A 23041-nucleotide genomic window follows, 5' to 3' on the forward strand; every position below is an offset into this window, starting at 1 on the left:
TTGCTCTTCCAGGCAGTAAGTGTCAACAATGTGGTCAGGTGTTCATTATGGGTGTAAATTGATGTCATTTGAGATGGAGGAGGGAACAATTGGGGATCTAACTGTACTGATTAAACAGGGCCTGCTGTCAGTTACTCACATAACACTTTACTCTCTAAGAAACCGTGGTGAAATTGTACTTAAAATGGCACATTTGGCACAGCATGCAACAAATGTGGAATAATACAATTTCATCAGCATACTGAAGATAAAAAATGATGACCTGCTATATACACCACATCTCCAGGTTAATGAATTAAATTGGGCAGTTGCAGTTGTAAAAAAGTAATCATTAGAGAACTAGCAGACCTGTTCAAATAGACCTGTCTGTTGGATGGCATGTGTCCAAAGTCTACTGCCACCCATTATGCACGAGAGTGAGAACACAACCGGGGCCAGGGGACTCTAATATATGTCACACTGCAAAAAATGTGTTTGCACTGCCAAAGCACTATAAAATTTAACAGACTTTTTTTGTTTGGTTTTAAATAACATAATGAAATTCATGTAAATACCCATACGTATGCTATATTTGAAATGTGCTGTTGTAAATATACAGAAATATACTGTAAATGTATTTAAAAAAAAGAAAAAGAATTATAACCATAATTTGATTACATGTATATTATTTTTAATGCTTGTCATTGTTTTTTAATTGTAAAATGATGTTTTTGAATAGAGCAGAATGCTCACTTGAATCCATTTCATTTCGTCATGCTGCAAAGTGTTCTTTCATGCCCAGTATACCGAGGTAAGTTAGTCAGCGATAGTTATGTTAATGTTTCTGTGTTTGGGAAAAAAAAATCGATATTCTCTGGGCACTTCACTTGCTAGCTAAGGTTGTCTCTAGTTGCACACAAGCAACCTAACTAAGGGGTCGATTCTCCCACGCACTCAAAGCACTTTCTCTGGTCTGTGGCTACGCAGCCCCATATGCAACAAGCTTTAATGAACTGTGTGTCCTGATACCCATCTGTCATAGCCAACATTCACTTTTTCAGCAATTTGTGTTACAGTAGCTCTCCTATGGGATCAGACCAGACTGGCTGGTGCCCAAGACCCCATCACCAATTCACCAGTTGGCCATCCTTTGACCACTTTTACATGCTAGGAACTTGAACACAAGACCTGCCGTCGTAGAGATATTTGACCCAGTCGTTTACCCATCACAATTTGACCCTTTTCAAAGTCACTCAGACTTTTACACTTGCCCATTATTCCTGCTTCCAACACATCAACTTCAAAAACTGACTGTTCACTTGCCTAATATATAACGGCTCCCATGACAGGTGCCATTGTACGTGTGTTCAGTGTTCAGTTCACCCATCAGTGGTTTTAATGTTATGGCTGATCAGTGTGCATGTGTACACTATATATATGACTGTGTGTGACTGATCATTTACAGCACTGTGTATAAAACTAGATGCTTAAGCTGAGCATTTTGCTTCACTACTTTTACAATAGAAGACGGTTTGCTATTGCTGCCTCTACTATATGTAGACAAGTCTGTGCAAATGCATCATGTTAGTTGGGTGAACCAATTCAAATTATTTTCCAAGTAATTCCTCATTTCCAAGTCCACATATCAGCAGACACCAGAAAACCACAGACTTACACAACTAGCCGATGTTCTACAAGAGTTTTCAATTAATGAAGTATGGTATTTCACCTGAGCGATTGCGATAATTCGGGTTAAGTGCTGTGGTTAAGGTTGCCCTTGAAAAAGGTTACCGCAGGTTAACTCCATATGCTTAACCACCACAACATCAGCTGCCCTGAAATTTTCCATCCGTCGATCCATCTGTGGGGACTTCTGAAGACTTCCATGCGATAGAAGCTTTTACGAGCATCTCCATCAATAGATATGTTTAGTTCCCCAGTGGGATGTAAGCCTGGACTGAAGCTTTGCACGGCAGTAAAACAGCATGTGCACTGTGGCACTAGGAGGTATCAAAGCATAAAAAGCTTACACAGAAAATGGTTTTCTTCCTATAAAACAAAATATTTATTTTCCAAGTATGAAAATAAACCCATAATGGACATTAAAATCTGAAATTCTGCCTTGAAAGTAACTCAAAAAATTAAAAATGGAACATGTTTTTATTTTTACATCACTGATATTTTCTTTTACAGCTATGAACAAATCCCATGGCAGTATTAAAAGGTATCATTTAGGCATCATAAAATTACAGTTAATCTGTATTGAAATGCATATCCAGGCAAGATTATTATACTTAAATAATGAACTTTGATGAGCCTTTTATAGGTAGTATATATATTCATTCAAGAAATGAAAGAATGCGCATTATTGTTCCTATACTTCAAAAATACTTTGAAGTATAACTATTTTACCTCAGATTCTATTTACTGAAAATTTATATTACTCATTTAATTGATTTTGTTGTAATTTATTTATGCTTTCATACATTTTAATGGTACCAAAAACAACTATACATTGATACTTCAGAATGCTGTAAAACAAGGGTTTTCCATAACAATCTTTCGCCACTGTAAATTCTTTTAGTCACAGATGCAGAAGACAACATTTCACTTTGATCTTTACAGAATAATGAAGAGGAGAAACCAAAGGGACATCCTGCAACCCTCCGCTCTTTCTGGCAAAGTTTTTCACCTTATGTGAGCGACATAAATGATGGAATATAAATGCAAAATGAATTCACTTGCAATTCAGAAAACCGTAGTCGTTTGTTCCTGTATTCATGTGTTCTGTTATTAGCTTTAGACAAAACAAGGTCACGGACTACACTGAAGCCCATTCACCACTTGCACCACTTTATAGTATTTCAAACGCCTTTCTGCTTTATGACATTATGACCTTACTTCCATTCAGTGGACTAGATAACACTATCAATTATTTCTAGCCGGAACTTGACAGGTATTTTCATCTTCATAGCTTCCTATTGAGGGTATAAAGTGCTCTTTTAAGTTTTCATTTGAGCACATTCTCTGCCAGAGTACAGCTCCCTGCGGCTCTGATACTCGAGAAGAGACAGTTGTATTATTTAGTGCTAGAGATGCTCCACAAAGACAGACCTCAGTGAGCATCAGGGTAAGAGACCTTTAGAAGCTGTAGGTTTGCATTTGAATTAATTTGCTTAGTTTTCACTTTTATACGAAACATAATTTCTAGGGATTCATACAGCTGGATATGACTCTAGAGCAATTCCAGTTTTTCCAGATGCATCCTGGGAAAGCACCTGCAACCTCCAGATTATACGTCACTTATATATAGGTTCAAGATGCATTCATTTGCATACAGATATCATGCTGCTCTAATAGTATTATGACAATCATAATAATTATTATTAATAGTGTTGCTAATAATTCTGGACTGGTTTTGACTGTGAACAAAGCCATGTGACATTCTGAGGGGAAGGGAATAGGGACTTTGAGTGCAGGAAATGAGATTTACCAAAATGACAGGCAGAACAAACACGAAAGAGAAACCATTAAAATCACATACTGTAAATGTATTATTTACATACTGTAAAGCTATTGTGTCTGGAAAAGTACTACAATCTTGGTGCTGAGAGATAAGATCCAAGTTTCCTGGACTTGCAGCACCAAATATTCTTAATAAAGAATTAAATTAGACCATTCTTATTATTTGTTTCAAAAATTCCTTGCCCTTCAAAGTTTTCCCAAAAAATTCCAAAAAGTTGTACACTTGAGATAAAAGCTGAATATAAATTTGCTTAGCACACTGCTGGAAATCGTCACTGATGTCTCCGTTTCATGTCAAGCTGACATGACGACCCTCATCATATTATGACTAAATGAATGATTAAATCTAAAAAAAAAACTGCCAAACTGATATAAAAATGCTGAGTGCCATATGTTGACAAATAGGCAGTTATGTAGAACAGCAATCAAGTAAAAGAATATCTGATAAGATCTATTGAAAAAAACTAATTAGGATTTATGAAAATTTGACAAGACCCCCACAGACAAAGATTTCCATAAAAATATGCCGATAATATGTTTTATTAAATTACACTACTGTTAAAACATTGCAAATATATTTATTTATATAATCATCATCATGATTGTTTTGCTGGTTAAAACTTTGACATTTCTATCTTATTGCTGGTTAATACTCTCAGAAAGAGGATAATTTTGTTCAGAAATAAAAAGGTTCACCATTGGGTAAAAGGGGTATTCATATTCTAACCAAGATGCCATTTGGGTGACAGATATGAGGTTTTGTCAGACGTAACAAAAGATCCAATAGGTTATCAAAGGACGAGGCCTTTCAGTTACAGTCCTAGATCCTCTTTTTGACCACCTTTTTTCTCCGAAGCTTAGAACATCATTGGAAAATCTTACATTGTCAGATAGCAAAGCTCACTTCCTTTTGTCATGCAGCTGGTAACTCATCTGAGCTAAGGAGTAATCCCTCTATAGAGGCCCAGGAAACGTCAAGCCTAACCTTATTGCTTCCTGTGGTCCTGGGAGCGCCTGAGCATGCGTGCTGTAGCTTACTGGTATAGCTTTCTGTTTTCGCAACATTCCTGATAAGCAGAGCTGTGTACTACAGTCACGTGAAAAAGGAAGTGCTCCCTCTTTCAATTCTAAGGCTTAACGTATCAGGACCATAAAAAAATCTGGTCCTTAGCAGGTCTTAAAACTAGGTAAATACAACCTCAGATGAACAACAACACATAACATATTACACCAGGGGTAGCCAATCTTATCCACAAAGGGCCGGTGTGTATGCAGATTTTTGGGATAACCTGTAAGTCAGCTGTTCAAACCCAGGTGTGAAAACTCTTTCAGCCAATCAGTCCTCTAATTAGTGATCTAATTAGGGAGTTGCAGCAAAAATCCACATACACACCGGCCCTTTGCGGATAAGATTGGCTACCCCTGTATTACACTGTCATTATTTATTTAACAAGAACTAAGCCAAAATGGAGAGGTAGTGTGTGAAAAATTACTTACACTCATACTGATTCCAAAGGAAATTATAGGGTAAATAGCAACCAGGTGCTGTTAATCAAATGCAGCATGTGTGACCACCTCTATAAAAACAGAAGTTTTGGCAGTTTGCTGGTCTGGAGTGTTCAGGTGTGTGTTAATACAATGCCAAGGAGGACAGATCAGCAATGATCTTAGAGAAGCAATTGTTGCTGCCCATCATACTGAGAAGGGTTATAAGGCCATTTCCAGACAATTTGATGTCCATCATTCTACAGTGAGAAAGATTATTTACAAGTGGAAAACCTTCAAGACAGTTGCCAATCTTCCCAGGAGTGGACATCCCAGTAAATTCAGCCCAAGGTCAGACCATGCAATGCTCATAGAAATTTTAAAAGACCCAAGAGCTACATCTCAGACTCTACAGGCCTCAGTTAGTATGTTAAATGTTAAAGTTCATGACAGTAAAATTAGAAAAAGACTGAACAGTTATGGCTTGTTTGGAGGGGTTGCCAGGAGAAGGCCTCTTTTCTCTAAAAAGAACATAGCTGCTCAGCATCCGAACAAACCACAAGATTTCTGGAACAATGTCCTTTGGGCAGACAAGACCAAAGTGGAGATGTTTGGCCATAATGTACAGCCCCACCTTTGGCGAAAACCAAGCACAGCATATCAACAAAAACACCTCATATCAACTGTTAAGCACGGTGGTTTAGGGGTGATGATTTGGGCTTGTTTTGTAGCCACAGGACCTGAGCACCTTGCAGTCACTGAGTTGACCATGAACTCTTCTGTATAGCAAAGTATAGTAGAGTCAAATCTGTCCGAGAGGCCATCTGGCCGACAGCTAAAGCTTAGCCGAAACTGGGTCATGCAACAGGACAATGATCCCAAGCGCACCAGCAAATCTACAACAGAATGGCTGAAAAAGAATAGAATCGAGGTGTTGCAATGACCCAGTCAAAGTCCAGACTTCAACCCGAATGAAATACTGTGGTGGGACCTTAACAGAATGATTTTTATTTTTTTTTATTATGTCCTGATACGTAAGACCATAAAACTGAAAGAGGGTGAGGAACTTTCACAAGACTGTATGCTGACCACCATGGGGATCTGTCAGGTGTTCACCATTTCTCATGCTTGGGATGAGCAAGTGTAGGACTATCCATGTCTGTTAAATCAACACGATTATCTGTTTCCATATCCAGGTTGGGTGGGCTTAAAATCAGACGTGGGGTGTGGTTTAACCTGGGAGTTAGCAATTTTGTGAATATTCCTATTTGAAAAAGTCTTGCAAGAATATGTATGACTTTTGTTTGTTTTGCATGTAAGTTTAGTACCTTGAATCAAGAATGCATATACACATATGTGACCCTATATCCCAAAATATATAGCAAGTATCAAATGAACTAAACTTGTGCATTGGCGTGTAGGTTGTAGTGGTGTCTGTGTAACTGTGTGTGTGTGTGTGTGTGTGTGAGAGAGAGCGAGAGAGAGAGAGAGAGAGAGAGAGAGAGAGAAAAACATTGTTTGCCAAATGACAATGAAATAGCCTGCTAAAAATGCTAGGTGACATTTTTATCTAGCTAGACAACTTAGCATAATACATAGATAGTATGAACTACTCAAAGCAAACGTGCATGCATGCAAAGTACACAAGCTGTATAAGCAGGGCAAACAGACTTCAAAATGCACACAACAGAACAGAATTCACACATGTAATGCAGTGGTTTTGCATGTAATGCAGGTCAAACACCAAAAAGATCGCTCTGGGATGTCTGAAAAATTTACTCCTTTTCAAGCACATGAGTGACCGGTGTCAGACAAGGATAATATTGTGTAGTTAATGGTTATGTGGGAGACACAGCATGTGTATCAATCCAATAAATACTGTTGCTTCCCTGAAATTAAGTAAGAAAATGGAAAGAAACACTGAAGACAGGGATATTCATCAATAATGGTTGTATGATAATCGGCTTTGAAAGATTACATTATTCCTACTGGATACTTGTTTCAGCCAGAGATTCAGCTTACCTCTATGTCTTACTAAGTCACAAGTTAAAGGTATAATTTCATATCAATGGGATGAAAACCCATCCCATCTACAAAACTGACTGAATAAAAAGAAGGGAAGAATGTAGTTTTTAAAGTCACTGATTTGTGCTGTTTATATTGATTCAGCAAATGCTTTTGTCCAAAGCAACATACGTTCCAGAGAGAAGTGTCAGCCGAGGTCCCTGGAGCAATTGGGGTTAAGGACCTTACTCAAGGGGCTAATAGTTAAATCCCTCTGCCGGACATAGGATTTGAACTGGTGACCTTCTGATCATAAGCACAGAGTTCGACATTGGAAAGCCACAAACTGCCCCTGAGTCAGAGTGGCACATTTCTGAACTCCAGGAACTGTGTTGAACTGTAGTACTGTGTCTTAAGCTTTATTTTGGGCACAATTCCCAGACTGAAAACACTGAAACATCCCATTTATGAATTTGCTAAGAAATTAATTTTCAGTTGTAGCATGTGGTCAACTCATTAGACAGCATGGGGCCACCCATGCTAACCCATCTTCTGTGGGTCACCCAACGCTCCAGTGCAAGGAGCCTTCTGACTGTCTTTGCATTTTATCCACAGCCCTACCCTCTTGGCAGCTGGTTGTGCATGTATAGAATGTTTACAGTTGATACCTTTCTTTTCATTATCCCTATTCAAAAATATGCTCTTCAAATTGTCCTTTTTCATATGGTATGATGAAGTTCATGAATGCTAAGAATACTTAATGTGCCAGTGCAGTGCCCCCTTAAAACCTGAAGCTCTGGGACCCTATAAGTTGACCATCAGACCCTTGCTGCCCAGCCTCGCCCTTATTTCTACAACCCCCCCCCCCTGTTTCCTTGCAGGTACTTCTCTCTCTGCCATGCCCTGGAAGACACCATCTCCCAGATCTAAAGCCTCAATCCCACCACATTTTTGCATCACTACAGACCAAGTAAGAATACAAGCAAGCAAGTCAGGGTCGAATTAGTTCATGGATGCTCAAAGCCATCTTTGTGAAATTATTCAACCTATGTCCACCCTCTACTTGAGATTGCAGAAAGTCCCACAGCAATGGAAGAAGGCCCTTTCCCCTCACATTACAGACATCAAATACTACAGACATGTAAGATGGTTACTTAAATAGCTCAGCCCACAATTCAAGGACCATCTGGACCCTCTGCAGTCGATTTCTTAACGTAGAGTATATAATGAATTAATCTACATGCTCCACAGAGCACCATCCCACATACAGAGTGGGCAGCATGGTCAAAATAATGCTTTTCAATTCTCTGACTGGTAAACAAGCTCAAGAGGTGATTCCCCTGCAGTATGATGTATCAGTGCAGAATCATGGACTAACTAACAGGCACCAGTATGTAAGCTTGGCGGTTATGTGTTAGAGATGGTAGTGACCAACATGGCAGCACAACAGGGAAGCACCTTACTGGACTTCTGTCATTCCAGGGGACCTATTATACCAGACAGCATCCTGGGAAAGAAACTGCATGTGGTGCAGTGATACAGGTACCCGAGAGTCCATTTTAACAGCAGATTGGACTAGATGGGAACACAGACATTCTGTACAAGAAAGACCAGAGGAGGTTATTCTTTTTGAGAAGACTACGGTCTTTCCATGTGTGCAGAACTACAGCTAATGGGAATGCAGTGACAGTCTATAGCAGCCAGTGTAATTTACAATGCTATGGTTTTGTTTTGAGCTGGGTAAGAAACATCATAAAATCTGTTTACGCACACTGAAGTGGCATGGGGCTGCATTCTGTGATTACGGCATGGTGTTGTGTTTTGGGATTACGGCATGCACATTTATGTATCAGAGATTTTGCTTCTCACATAAAAGATTTTTGACCTTGAAAGTTGTCATCACCTGTTCCTGTCCTGCTACTGTAGGTAAGCCTCTGAATCTGAAATTGCAATTTAGGCGTAACCAGTTATATACTGCTATAAACATTTTTGATATGAGAAAAGAGATTGAACAGGAACAAACATGCCATATAAAACAGCGTATAGGAATGTTTTTGTGGGTAGTCATGCAGTGTATGAATTTGATTAAATTATAGAATCAATTTTAAGTGGATGTAAAAAAAAGTTGTCACAAGCAACTATCATTAAGATATTTAGCATAAGCTTTATCAAATCCTCGAGCTCCAGTTTTAGAACTTTGATTTTATTCGATCAAATGTTTTCTCTTTTGGGCAATGGGAGGAGCGTGAATGTGCAATTTATTATGGAGTGACTTGACAGTTTCTAGATTATTAAAGTTGTCTTTTTACCCAGACTTTTTCTATATATGTAATATCCTCTCCCAGGTGGTTTTGAGACTAAACGTAGCCTCTCTGTGTTTAAAAGAGAACATAAAATGTGTGTCACCTTATGTCTGATACAAATGAATTAATTATTAATATTAATTAATATTATTACATATGCATATAATTAATATTTTGTATATTTCTTTTGCATTTTTTAACTTCCCTGAGACTCTGAACTTGAATAAGAAGATAAGAGAAGATAAAAACACAGTGCAAAAGTAAAGTGCAATTACAGTGCACATAGTGCAAACAGAAAATCAGAAAACTCTTCAAACAGAATATTGTGCAGGAGGCAAATATATAACAAAGTAACTGGTAAAATATGTGCATAGTAAAAAAAATATTAGCATAGTGAAAATGCGTTGCTAAATTTTTACTTCACAAAGCTAAAAATTTAGCTCAGAAAATTTAGCTTAAAAAAAGTCAAATAAATATTGTTAAAGCGACATAAACTTAAGCAAAAAAGGAGAAAAGATATAAGATGAGAATCATACATCTGTGAAGCAACAGGGGGGAGAACAAATGTTAATTAACAGAACATTGTTGGTACTTTGAAGCTAAAATTGTCATTTCTTTTAAACAATCCCCCTCTAATTTTGTAAAGGAGCACAGCGGAAAAAAGTCTGTGTGTTCACCATGAGTGGAAGAGAAAGGGTTTACAATCTTAAGCCATGCACTGCTCATGAATATTTACAAAGATTCTCTTAACAGACATTTACGTTTGTAATCAACAAAGACCAGTTTGGGGCGGATATGGGTTAATTATCAAGTGGAGTTTTAATTGCACTCTTCTAAATTACAATGTTGTTAATGAATTAGCGAGGAGGGGGTTGAGTGTGATGGAGGGAGAGGCTTCTTGGTAGGGTTTCAGAAGGGTGTGATTTTGAATATTGGACAAAATCACTAAACACCACTGTGACCGTGACTATAAGGGACCAGTAGAAAAAGTCTGTTTAGAAACGGATCATAAAATACACCATTCATTCCTCATCTGGCTGCTTTTAACCGTTTTAATGTCCAAAAGCAAACCTCAGAGAACATCTAAGTGTACTGTAAGTATGGATAAATGAGAAAATGAAGTTTAATGTGTAGTCAGACAGGTCTTTTCTGTGAGAATGTAAGAAAAAAATATTGATGTTATTTGTTACGCTTTAAACAAAATACATATACATATATACATGTTGTAGCTACAGTGGTGTCACAGACAATTTTTCTTGCTTTTGCTATAAAATTTGTATAAAACATTTAACTTAATGCAAAAAATAATCATATTATCATGTTTTAGACTAAAATTAATAAATATAAAAAGGCTGACTAGTCAATTATAGAATGCAGTGAAATATCTTTTCATAAATCCCATATTCACAGGTGAACATAAATATTACAGATTGTTAAAGATCTAGTTAATGGATATTCCACATTAGTCTAACATACTATAAGATCAGGCCAAATAACTTGAATAAGATGTTATGATAGAGGTCACTTAGTGAAATGTACATGAATGAAGGGAGTGAATATTATACTACGGTATAAAATGGTCAGATGGGAGAACTAAGCAGAAATCAAAATGATTCTTTATATGACAGAGATAGCTTTTTCTTCTGGGTCTCCACAATTCATGCATATCATAAATCATGTGTTGTGTAGGCAAGGGAGTGGTCTTATAATGCGCCCTGCCAAAAGAATGGCCTGTCATTTCTATGGTTAAATTCAATCCCATCCACTTGAACATGCATCGACAAGGCTTGATGGGATGGGAATATCATTCATCACGCGTATGCCGGCGCTGCTGTTTAGCCGCCACCAGATTTGTCTTTGAAACAGGGAGAAAAGAACTGTAATCGATGGCAGGAGCCCAACGTGATCGGGAAAGCAATGGAGCATTTAAGGCTGCATCAAACGCAGTGGGATTATTATTTCTATTTTTTTTTTAAGAAAAATAATACAAGCATTCAGAACCACCCCCCCCCCCCCCCCCCGCCTACCCACTGCGCCTCAATATTGGCAATTTAAAGGCCACAATGGAGCCCGGTACACGATAAAATGAATGAGAGGTCAAGGAATATGGAATACTCCTTAAATCCCTCCGTGTATTTGTGGTATTCTTTGGGAAAATCTGCAGTAGCCCCCCGGGCTCAAGATTTTAAGAGTCGCTCAGTGTTTTCTTTTCAATGCAGCTTTTTTTTTTTTTTTAGCTATGCAAGCCCAGCTCAGTGTCTATAGCGACAAAACCTTAAACAATGGATATATTTAGGATTTTGGGGTGAAACTCAAAAAGTTTTTGAAAAGATGATAAAAATTGCCTAAAGATATTTTGTTGAAGATGATTAATATGCACCACCAGAACTGCATTTTTAAGGAAAAAAACCTAGCAAATAAGAAGACAGGCTTTATAATCGTAATATGTATTTTATTGCATATTTACATACATAATGTGAGGGGAAAAAAACATAAAGTACAATTTCTACAAACATTTAGCAGGGAGTAATGTCAGTTCATATGAGCAAAGCTTAATCCTAGCAGAGGTCATCAGAATACCCAGGAAATGACTGACAGAAAGTGATGTACTGGACTGACAATTTGGCAGGTATGTCCAAACACTAGAATTGCCCTGCTTGTGTTTGTTTAAGAGACTCCAGCTACCTCCACCTTGTACTCAGTTAAGGACATTTCATTTTGCTCTCTGTGACCTGTGGTCTGAGTTCTGCTCTCAGGTCATTTGCTTGATTTGTCCTTTACTTTCATCATTAACCAAAGAGTTCTTGCACAGATTTTAGATGTGATCTTTGTAAAGAATGTATAATTGCCACAATCCTGACAAAAAGCAAGCTAAGATAGCCATGCAGATTAAGATTAAAATGGATTTAATAATTCACCAACTGTGTCTCCGTGCTTCAGGGGAACCACAAATGCAGATGTCAAGCATCCCTGCATCCCTCCCCCCAAATATTTCAACACTTCCATTAGTCCGTAATACCAACTTCCATTCTGTGAATACAGTAGCCATAAAGCATTTATAATGTAATCTACAGGGTCATGTTAAAATACATTGCGCCTAGATACATTAGAGTAAATAATATTGTTGGGGTTAACATAATCTCAACACCTTGAGCCCCTGAGCATTAGCAATATTCATCCATCCGTCAAAATCCACTCGCCAAGCATGCAATGCTACTATTATCACTGAAATTCCTATAGCCAAAACAGCAGCTATTAATTGGGGATTATTTAATTATGATTTTTTAAAATTCACCCCTTAAGACATATTCTTCCCAGAAAGTATTAAACAAAATTTCCAAAAATCACATTAAAAATGTAATCAGCAGCAGTGAGTTGTTCTGTGTGTGTGTGCGTGTGTGTGTGTGTATACTGTATATATATATATATATATATATATATATATATATATATATATATATATATATACTGTATATATATATATATATATATACACACACAAACATATATATATATATATATCTACACACACACACACACATATAACTACATATATATGTAAAAAAAAAAAAGCGGAGGTAATTGACCATAAAATCAACAGAAATAACTGTCACAGTATGTTTAGATATACATTACTTATCAACTACATATTTAAAGTAAAAATACATGGCCATCTTACATTTATTTGTTCCATATAGCCGGCATAATTGATATTGTCATACAAGTTTCCAACCCTGAAATTCCATTTTAAAAAGTCACTCTAGCCCAGACAAAGAAAGAGTGTGGGGGATGTGATTAATGTCTTTCTATCCTATTGTGTTTCATTCATTACTAGTGTTTTGTCAGCCATTATTTTTCAAGCTTGTGTCCATCCAGCTGCTCTCCTCCATCATAATTTTCTTAATGTTCTTCTTTTTCACAATGGGCTAAAATCTGATACAAATGGGCCATATTCTGATAAATGATTACTTGAGATATTGCTTGCTAAGGTGTTTTTTTTTTTTACATAATGCTTAAAATGCTCAAGGCAGGCTGCTATGTTTGTGTACCTCTGTGTTTGTTATTGTCTTTAACAACAAAACTAGTATGAATGTTATCATTGTAATTTTTAACAATACCTGAAACACCCAACTATAATTGCGTGTCATGCCCAGACATTTTCTCTGAGTTTTTGCTGGTTCTGTTGACCAGCTATGGTGTAGGTGTTCCAGTAGTTCAGATTTGTGAAATCCAGTTGTGAAATGTATTCTGAAGAGTAATTTAAAAGGGGAAAAAAAACTTTGTCAATCAGACCATTTTACCTAAAGCCTGCCAATACTTTTAAAAGTGATTTCATGTTACTCGTACAAAACACAAGGCATCCAACTTCGTTTTACTGACTTACTGGATACAAAAACTTATACAGTAACATCTTTATTAATGCCACCTATATTGTGGGAAATCAACTCAAGTGAAAAAACAGGGAGAGAGAAAAGGATAACCATTGATTTTGCATTATTATACATTAGTCTGTATATCTTCCATAACTGCTTATTGTATTTTTCAGATTCTCTGGCAAAATTTATCAAGGACAAACCCCACCACTCAGCTAAATTTACCATGGCGGATTTTAATCACATAATTTAACCCCAGCTAGTGGCAACACTTGAAAGAACAGGCAGATCTGGTGAACCTAATTGCATTAAGACAAATTATGTGCTCCAGGGGTACATGATAAATCGCCTGACCCTGCACTTGGACCTCAAGCTTCATTCTCAACATATGCAAATATATATATATACACAAACACACACAGACACAGTATGTGTATATGTGTGTGTGGGGGGGGGGGGTTCTCCCCACAGTCCAAAAACACGTTGAGGTTAACTGGAGTGTGCCCTGTGATGGGGGGATTGCCCCACCCAGGGTTATTCCGTGCCTTGCGCCCATAGCCTCCATGTGTGTGTGTGAAGTGGAGAACAATTAACCATGTTTAACCAATCAGAACATGAGTTCAGCACCTATCAGGTAAGATAAAGTCACTTGTTTGCTAATATTCCTTGTCTTGTTGTTTTGTGCGCAAAGAATTATTATACTCTAAATGAAAGAGGGAAGAGTGTAAAAAGACTGATTTTTTAATACTGATCCTGTTGATTGTAGCTAACTCCTTGTATATACAGTAGTCCCTTGGTATCTGCAAGGTCTTGGTTCCAGGATCCCCCATGAATACCAAAATCCATGTAGGCTCAAGTGAATTATATAAAATGGCATTACATAAAACCTACCTACATCCACCCATATACTTTAAATCATCTGTAGATTATTTATTATACCTAATACACTGTAAATAGTTGTCAAACTTTGGTTTAGAGAATAATGACAAGAAAAAATGTCTGTGTATGTTTAGTACAGATGCAGCCATCGTATTATGTAGAAAAATATAATTATAAAAAGAGAAAATACAAATTCATTCTCTTTCTCTACCAACATATCACTTCAGCATAGTGCTCCACACGTGGGAAATTCAAGCTTTGATTTTTTGGAACTTTTTTTTTTTAGATATATTTTGGATCCACTCTTGGTTGAATACATAGGTGCAGAACCCATGGATATGGAAGAGCAAATGCACTGTAAATCAGAACGTTCACTTTTGTTCATTTTTGTTTATTATTGTGTATAAGGAACATGTCAGTGAAGTCCTGCAATTTAGTCTTTTGGGATTTGTAAGGATTATACATACTGTGTATTGCACAATCTGTGGCATGTTTACTTGATGACATCTACACCATCTATCATCATAAAGACAGTATTTTTTAGATATTTTTTAACCTTTTGCTATCCTTTTCCCTTTTTACATTCACTAACTATGACAATCCATTTGAATCTGTCCAATTTCCCCTGCTGGGTTTTCAGTCCAAGTCCTGTTTTGGTTCTGACAGTATTACGCAGAGAGGTGAGGTTAGAGCTCAGACATTTTCTCCTAAGGATATATCTCCTCCATTCTCTCCTGTGAACTATTTACAAGTTGGTGTTTTGACTCACATTACATCATGCTGTATTTTAGTGCATATTTTTATATGTCATACCACGCTCCAGTCGACACTTCCTGCAGCCACACCCAAGCAGACCATACCCTACCTTGTCTGAATACTAGACAGATCTGTTACATCTTCCCCAATTATACAAAAATAAAAGTAAGGTTTTTGTGAGTCATTGAGCTGTCACATTCCTGAACTTTGTCATTGTTTTCTAAAATCTCGCCTGTCTACTGACCCCGCTGGATTTATGATTTGGACTTGGTTTATTTCTTTTTCTGGATAATATCTGACCATTCCTAGCTGTGTATGTTAAACCAGATTACAATTCATTAACTCAAATAACTCTGCATTTGGATCTCAGCATGCTTTTTTTTACAGAATGCCTCAGCATCACAACAGATCCAGGCAAGCTTAAGGTAGTGTTGAATACCCAGTGAGTAAAGCTAAACAAACATGCATCTGTTAGAATTTTCCAGCCCTACTGTTTCTATCATTCCAACTCTTCCTCTGTCACTCATATTGATTGCTCTGACAGATAAGTACAAGAGTTTTCTGATGTAATGTTCATTCAGATTCAATGAAAGGACTAGATGTTACAATCCCTGGTATTTGCATCGCTTCTAATGGGGAAGTCTTGAGGGATGGCTGCTATGAGAGATGGCAGCTAGGAGGCTTTTCCAGCAGGACACATCATCAGTTGTGTGCCTCAACTTCACTGGGTGTTTCGGCCATTTATCACAAGACACCCTCTGCTGAGGCAGGCCCACCACAGGTTGATCAAGCCTGGGCATGTGTCTCGCGGTTAGCTGATCGCCTTAGCTACCCAAGTGATGTCAGCTAATGTAAATCAAACAGTTCACCCATCCTGATGTCACACAGACTTGTTCCCAGATCTCTTCCCAATTTTTATAGACTTGATGACACGGGGAACTTGATACAAAGCTGGCTGCCTGAATAGGAGTGACAGGTCAAGTCAAAAATCCCACTCTCTATCTGAGGTTGGATCACCAGACTGAACCCCTTTATTTACAGACTGTGTCCCTATATTTTCAAGCCAATTACTTGTCATAAATTCTTCTAGAAAGCCCTTCGCATAGGCCATCCCTAGTTATAACAGCAACAGCTATTTATATCAGCTACTCCAAGTAAACCTTTGTGACATACCTACTGCAATTGAATTGAGCATGTAATCAAGATACGGGCCTTTAATAAAGAAACTTTTGCAGGTGCTGTAAGGCATTTGCTTTCCAGGATGATGAACTTCAGCAACTGATAACTCGACTCCATCTTACATCTTCTATAAGCACTTAGCTCTTTAAACTTCTGGTTCCTTCTAGCTAATGTGAGCTCTTGGGGGGTTGCTTAAACAAACCATAACATTATCCTGATCATGGACCAAGTGTTACAAGTCCCTAGGTACATGGTACATCCATCCATCCATCCATCTATTTTCCAACCCACTTATCCTACTGGGTCGCAGGGGGTCCGGAGCCTATCCCGGAAGCAATGGGCACGAGGCAGTACATGGTACACATATAAGCAAATTTATCCACTTGTTAAAAATGCAAACAGAAGATGTTCATTGTGCTTTCTTCTAGGGGTGAGTGAGTACAGGACTATCTGTTAAATCCACACAATTGTCTTTATCTGTATCTATGTCCAAAATAGGCGGGGCTTCATGCCACGGAATTTTGAAATCTTAGTGAAAAAAAATTAGCTGGGGGAGTGGTATTGCTCGGCAAATTTTATTGGCAAGTTTGCTAAACTGTGGAATAGCGGATGGATGGATGGATGGATGGACTATTTGAAAAAATGTAGATAGAAAACAATACATTTCTTTCATTGCAGACTACTTTCTAGATTTGGGTTGTCCATAAACATTTTTCTCGGTCACTGCACTGACAAATTTGGTTTGTTCAGTTTGTTTAATGAGTGATTTATCATTCAGTTCATTCAATGACTGAGAAATCCTCCAAGTGCCCCCCATCCCAAATAAATATATAAAGGAAATATATAGAGGTGATTTGTAAGAAAGGAATGGATCAATAAACAAATCTCAACAAACTTTTATATAAGCTGAACTAAGAGGAATCAATTCATTGAGAAGTATGATGGCTATCTCTATCTCTACCCATCAAGCTATCTCTACTCCTGTCAAGCTACCACCCATCGAGTGGCATAACTAGAGAGGAAGAATCTCATGTTTATAGCTGAGAGAAGATGAAACAAAATCCTGCCTCCAAACATAACACCGTATAAAAATAATTTGAAAAGCAACATTTATATGTCATATATATATTTTAAAAACTGCCAACACAAAATATGGCCATACTTTTTTGTGCATAATGTTTACATGCAAGGATGGAGGTCTGCCTGAATGGTATTTGGAAAAAAATATTTGCCTTCATCATTCACAGTAAAATTCTTAAAACCAAAAAAACTTTTATTAAAAACATTCTACTCTGTACTCACCCAAACAAGCTAAGGGCTGAATATCTTAAAAAGCAGCGCGGGTTATATCAAACCTGCTGTAGACCTCTGGCAGTTTAAATTTGGGGTTAGAAGTTATACGGAACTTCTTGTCATGGAAAACTATAGGCCTATATTAAACTGAGTGAAAGAAGCTATATCGAAAATGTGATTTTATTTCAGTTGGTTCTATGTAAGGCTGGAAAAACAGTGGCAAAAACACAAGATGTAACTCAAACTTTCAAAATATCTGCCAAGTGTGACAATCCCTAATGTCACAGCACACATTCTTAATTAATTAAAAAATACAGCTGAAATAATGTTTTTTTATATTTTTTTCACAGCGCGTTTCATGCCCACATATTTTCTACTTTCAAATATTTTTGAAGGAAAGACGCATAAGAGCATAAGAAACAATATTACACTGACAACTGATCAGCAACAAAGGAAAGGAAACCCTCCTTGATGAAAAAACACAATGTCTACTAATTAGAATAATGAGCGGGCCTTTTGATGCCAATGAACAGTATAAGTGATAGAGAGTATATAATGTTATAAAGACTTTTTGCATGAAAAGCATACTATAACATATTTTAATGATGAATAAAATTTTATTTTGAATTGATTTTGCTCTGCTTTCAGAACTCTGTTTCAATATAAAAGAGCATGAAAGCAGATATGGCATTTCTAAATGAAAAAAAGTCTTCTATCTAGATTAAATTATAATAGTATTTTCAAGGTCTCTCAGTGGCATATCAAATCAAAGTTTCTGTATGTCATACACTAGGGGTCTGGGTTTGATCTGCATCTGTGCCAAGAAGTCCCAGTCCCAGAGAGAACAAATTGGCTTGCATTCTGTACATAAACCTGAAACATTTTTGGGCATCATGGAATTTCCTTTTCCCACTTGAGAAGTTTTCTCCTCACGGTCTAAATGTCAAACAATGCTACTCACTAAGCATGTCATTCTACGGAGGGAGGAATCTTTCAGTGGTGTCAAAGGTGTCAAGTTATTTCGGTAGGAAACAAAACATCAATTTTCATAAAAGCGGTACTTAAGTTAAATTATACTGCAGTTAATGTAACAATTAAAAAAATTAACTGGTTATCTAATTGAGAGTTTTGACATGAGACTGGTCAAGACTGGTTAAATTGATATCTTTCTCTAATACCTTATTTCATTCACATTTGATTAGACAATATCTGGAATGCACTACATCCACTATTAGTAATTACAGGAAAATTTAGTGATGCATGACAGACTTGTATACTAGATGCAAAATTAAATTGACTTCATTACAAATGATCCTCTTCTTGATTGAAGCAACTGTAACACACATATGTTGTCTTTGTTGGATAACATGTACATTCACCATCTTCTAATAACATCAATGTCAATGCCGTGTGAAGCTTTATCGTTGGTTCTAGACACACACACATATATACAGGCACACATATTTGTGTGAGTGTGAGTGTGTGTTTGTGTGGTCCAGGTGTACATTACATTGTGGGGACATTTAATCCCCACAATGTGACAAAAATCTGTTATTTTGATGTTGTGGGGATTGATTATTTTTTTACACACCACTCAGATGATCATCTCAAATGAGCTAGCATGTTTGATGTGTTTCCAGTTTGGTATAATACAGCGAGTTTGGGATAACACAGACAATAGATAGTCTTACTCTTATCAAATACTCACTCTCCCATGTTGATGTAATTTATTTGGAAACCAGAATGTTCCCACACTACTGATTTAAGTGGGAGGCTGTTTGAGTTACCCCGCAACTGCCCTAAGATCGCCTGTATTTTGAATTATTGTAAAGCTCTGCTAACGTTACTAATTAATGCCTATTTGTTTGCAAGGACACAATACATTTTTACAAGACTGAGCAAGAAGACCTCTGTTAATCATGTTTAAGCCCTTGTTAGTATTTTAATCTAGAAATTTTTATTAGTATGACAATTTTATTTTAGTATTAAAATATAATACAGTGGTACCTCAGAACTCGAAATTAATCCATTCAGAACTCCAGACTGAATCCTAAAAAGTTCGAGTTCTGATCGAATTTCCCCTATAAGAAATAATGGAAAACCAATTAATTGGTTCCCGGCCCCAAAAAATTACACCGAAATATGAACCGGACAAAACAAGAAAAGCATATACTAAACACATCTAAGCACATTTATCAAAACAGTCATTTTTAAAGTAAGAAAACAAATGTATCCAAACGATGTGTAAAGTTAAAAAAAAAACAAAACAATGTGTCATGCCCCGATTGTCCGCTCCTTCCGTGTGCCACGCCCCCTCGTTAACCCCGTGTGGAATCCCCGTGTGATCAGCTGTTTCTGGTTGTTGTCATTAGTCCTCTGTATTTAGTTTCAGTTTGTTTCCCCAGTCCGGTCATTGTATTGTCCGTCTGCGTTTTGCCTGCCTTACCTGTAATTAAACCCCGTATTCCCCGATACCCTGACATCTGCGCCTTTGTCTCCGCTACACGCTTTGTCACAATGCTATCACAGCGAATGCGAGGCTGAGACTGAAGCGTTACCCTTTCTTTCTGCTGAGAGACGTGCCGCGTGACTCATTTCCCCATGCGTACAAGTTATCTTAGTTCGGCGTTCACGGTTTGACTTCTGAGATTGAGATCGAGTTCTAGGTATATTTTTTTTCGAATTGGTTGGTTCGACTTTTAAGAAATGCGAGTTCTAATGAGTTCGAGAACTGAGGTACCACTGTATATAGCGAGTTTCACTAAATAAAATTGTCAAATGTACATGTTCAAAGTACCTCACCAGTTATACAGAAGTACTACATAAAATCTCATTATAAGCATGAAATTCAGAGTTTACACTAGCAACCAGAGAGCAAACCAAAAATCAAGACCAGACAGCATCTAGCAAATCTAGATCGCAGGGCCAAAGTGGATGGAGTACTCAAGGAACAGAGACAGAAAACCAGAAAGAAAAACTGAGAAACAGACCACGGAGACTGTGTGACAGAACGTTACCCAGACAGAACGTATACACTTTGAGTGCAAATGTGAGTGGATATGCTTTGGAGGTCGGTGTGGTCATGGGGAATGGCCATGCCTGTGCCAAGCAACTACCAAACTGTATTCTGGACAAGATGTGACAGAAAATATGCCTGTTCAGTGTAGGTGGCTCAGTGGCAAGCACTGTGGCTCACACCGCCAGAGATGGAGGATTGAGTCCTCTCTGCTCCGACTGTGGAGGTTGTATTTTGACATTGTAGTGGACTGGCATCCGACCAAGAGTGCATGCTGCCTGAGACAGGCTCCCATGTGACTCTAACCAGAATGAGCAGTCATAAGCTGCATAGATTGTTCAGTTTACATTTTCTTCCATTTTATACAAATTAAAATAATTGCATAAATGTTATTCATTGACAAAAGTTACTTTGAAATATTTAGCTCTTTTAAAAAAACATTATATGCATTGAGTTAATGTCTTTCATAATGCATATAGGCATATAATGTTCCCCATTATATCTGTGTTTAGAAGGCCTGGCCTAAATAATCCCTTTGCAATTCCAAAGGAAAATGCATTTCATTATTTGTAAGGATATTTGTGAAAAGTGTCTGGATTTGCTATGCAGAAAAGACGTGAAAATCATTACATCTGTTTCCCAATAAAATACCCTGCACCAGCTGAAAAGTTGGCATTTCTATTTAAATCCAGAATACCATTTGTGAAATATGCAAATGTGTTATTAAGATTCCACATGAAAGTGGTGCATTAGTCACGCAATATATAATTCAAATCAAAATGTTTTGTTAGGTAACATCTGTAATAGAAAATAAGGAAATTGTGGAGACAAAATTACCAGCGCAGCAGTTTATAAACTATTTTACAGTATAATAGGAATTTCAGCCATAATCTGAAAGATAATGGCTGAGAATACGGCTGAAATAATATATATATATATATATATATATATATATATATATAGGGAAAATTATGTGGAATCCATCTTTACGTTGGTATAAAACTGGTGTTTTTGTCTTTCAAACTGTGTTGTTGTTGTTGTTAAACAACAAGGGTTATTTACAGTACAGAGACAGGGGCTATTTACAATTACCCATGAGTCATTCTGGGGTACACAAACCTTGCCGACGATACAATATATTTCCCAGATAGCCACATCACCCCTCCCACAACCCTCAACCAATTCAATTTGTAGAAGTATTGGATGGATCAACTGGAGACAATGTAATGTTGTGAAAATGCACTATACAAATAAAATCGAATTGAATTGAATTGAAATGAATTGAATTGAATGTTCCTCCCATACCTCCCAACCTCAATCTCTAGACCCCCTGCAGGGGAGGCTGCAGTCGTTTTGAAACAAAAACATTATGACCATCCCCATAATGAGGAAAGGTCCTGTCTGTAAATCAAAAGTGATTGATGATATGAAAATAGGAACCCATAAATGTCCTTATTCCACCAAGGCACATTGGCCATTAAATTTATTAATAGTTCTGTAAGGCCATGAGTATCATAACTTCTCATTATGAAGATAAAAATATGTGCCTGTTAAGGGGTGTTTTAGTTGTACTTTAGAATTACATTGGCCTTAATGATGAAGTTAGTGCCTCATAATTTTGCCCTCAGTTCACAGTTCACTAGGACTGAAGTAACTGTGGGCAAGACGAGCTACAGTATTGATCTGGAGGTGATCAACCCCCCCCTCCCCCCCTAAGCTTGAGTCTTGTTGATGATCAGTAGGGAAAATGGAGGTTCAGCGGATTATTTGCAGCTTATCAGGGTCTGTCAACACTAACAGGCACTGATACAGATTTACAAGGGGGTACTGTCTCTCTCTGTGACAGAGTTACATTAGATATAGTATGCGGGGTGGAATTGGTGCATTACAATGTATTGGTTCAGTTGTCTTGTTTGGTAAGGAAATGTGCATAAAGTGCATAATACTCCACTTGCTTTCTTATTAAGTGTCCATAGATCTGCCACTGACAGCAAATTGACGGCAGAACTTTGAGGTTTGCTGATAGAAAACATTGTTTTGAAAATTTTGCTGCATTTTACAAACCATTTTACTATCTTCCACTTCCCATTGCTGCTTTCTACACATTAACTCACAATATATTGTGAGTAGGAGTAAATATCTGTTTGAATTTCCTTAGCATTGCACTCAGATTTGTTCAAAAGCTAAATTTAAAAATGATATCAGAAACAATTCATGTGTGGGGAAAAATGCAAAAGTATTATATTAAA

Source organism: Paramormyrops kingsleyae, chromosome 7, assembly GCF_048594095.1.
Source record: "Paramormyrops kingsleyae isolate MSU_618 chromosome 7, PKINGS_0.4, whole genome shotgun sequence".
Classification (NCBI taxonomy): Eukaryota; Metazoa; Chordata; class Actinopteri; order Osteoglossiformes; family Mormyridae; genus Paramormyrops; species Paramormyrops kingsleyae.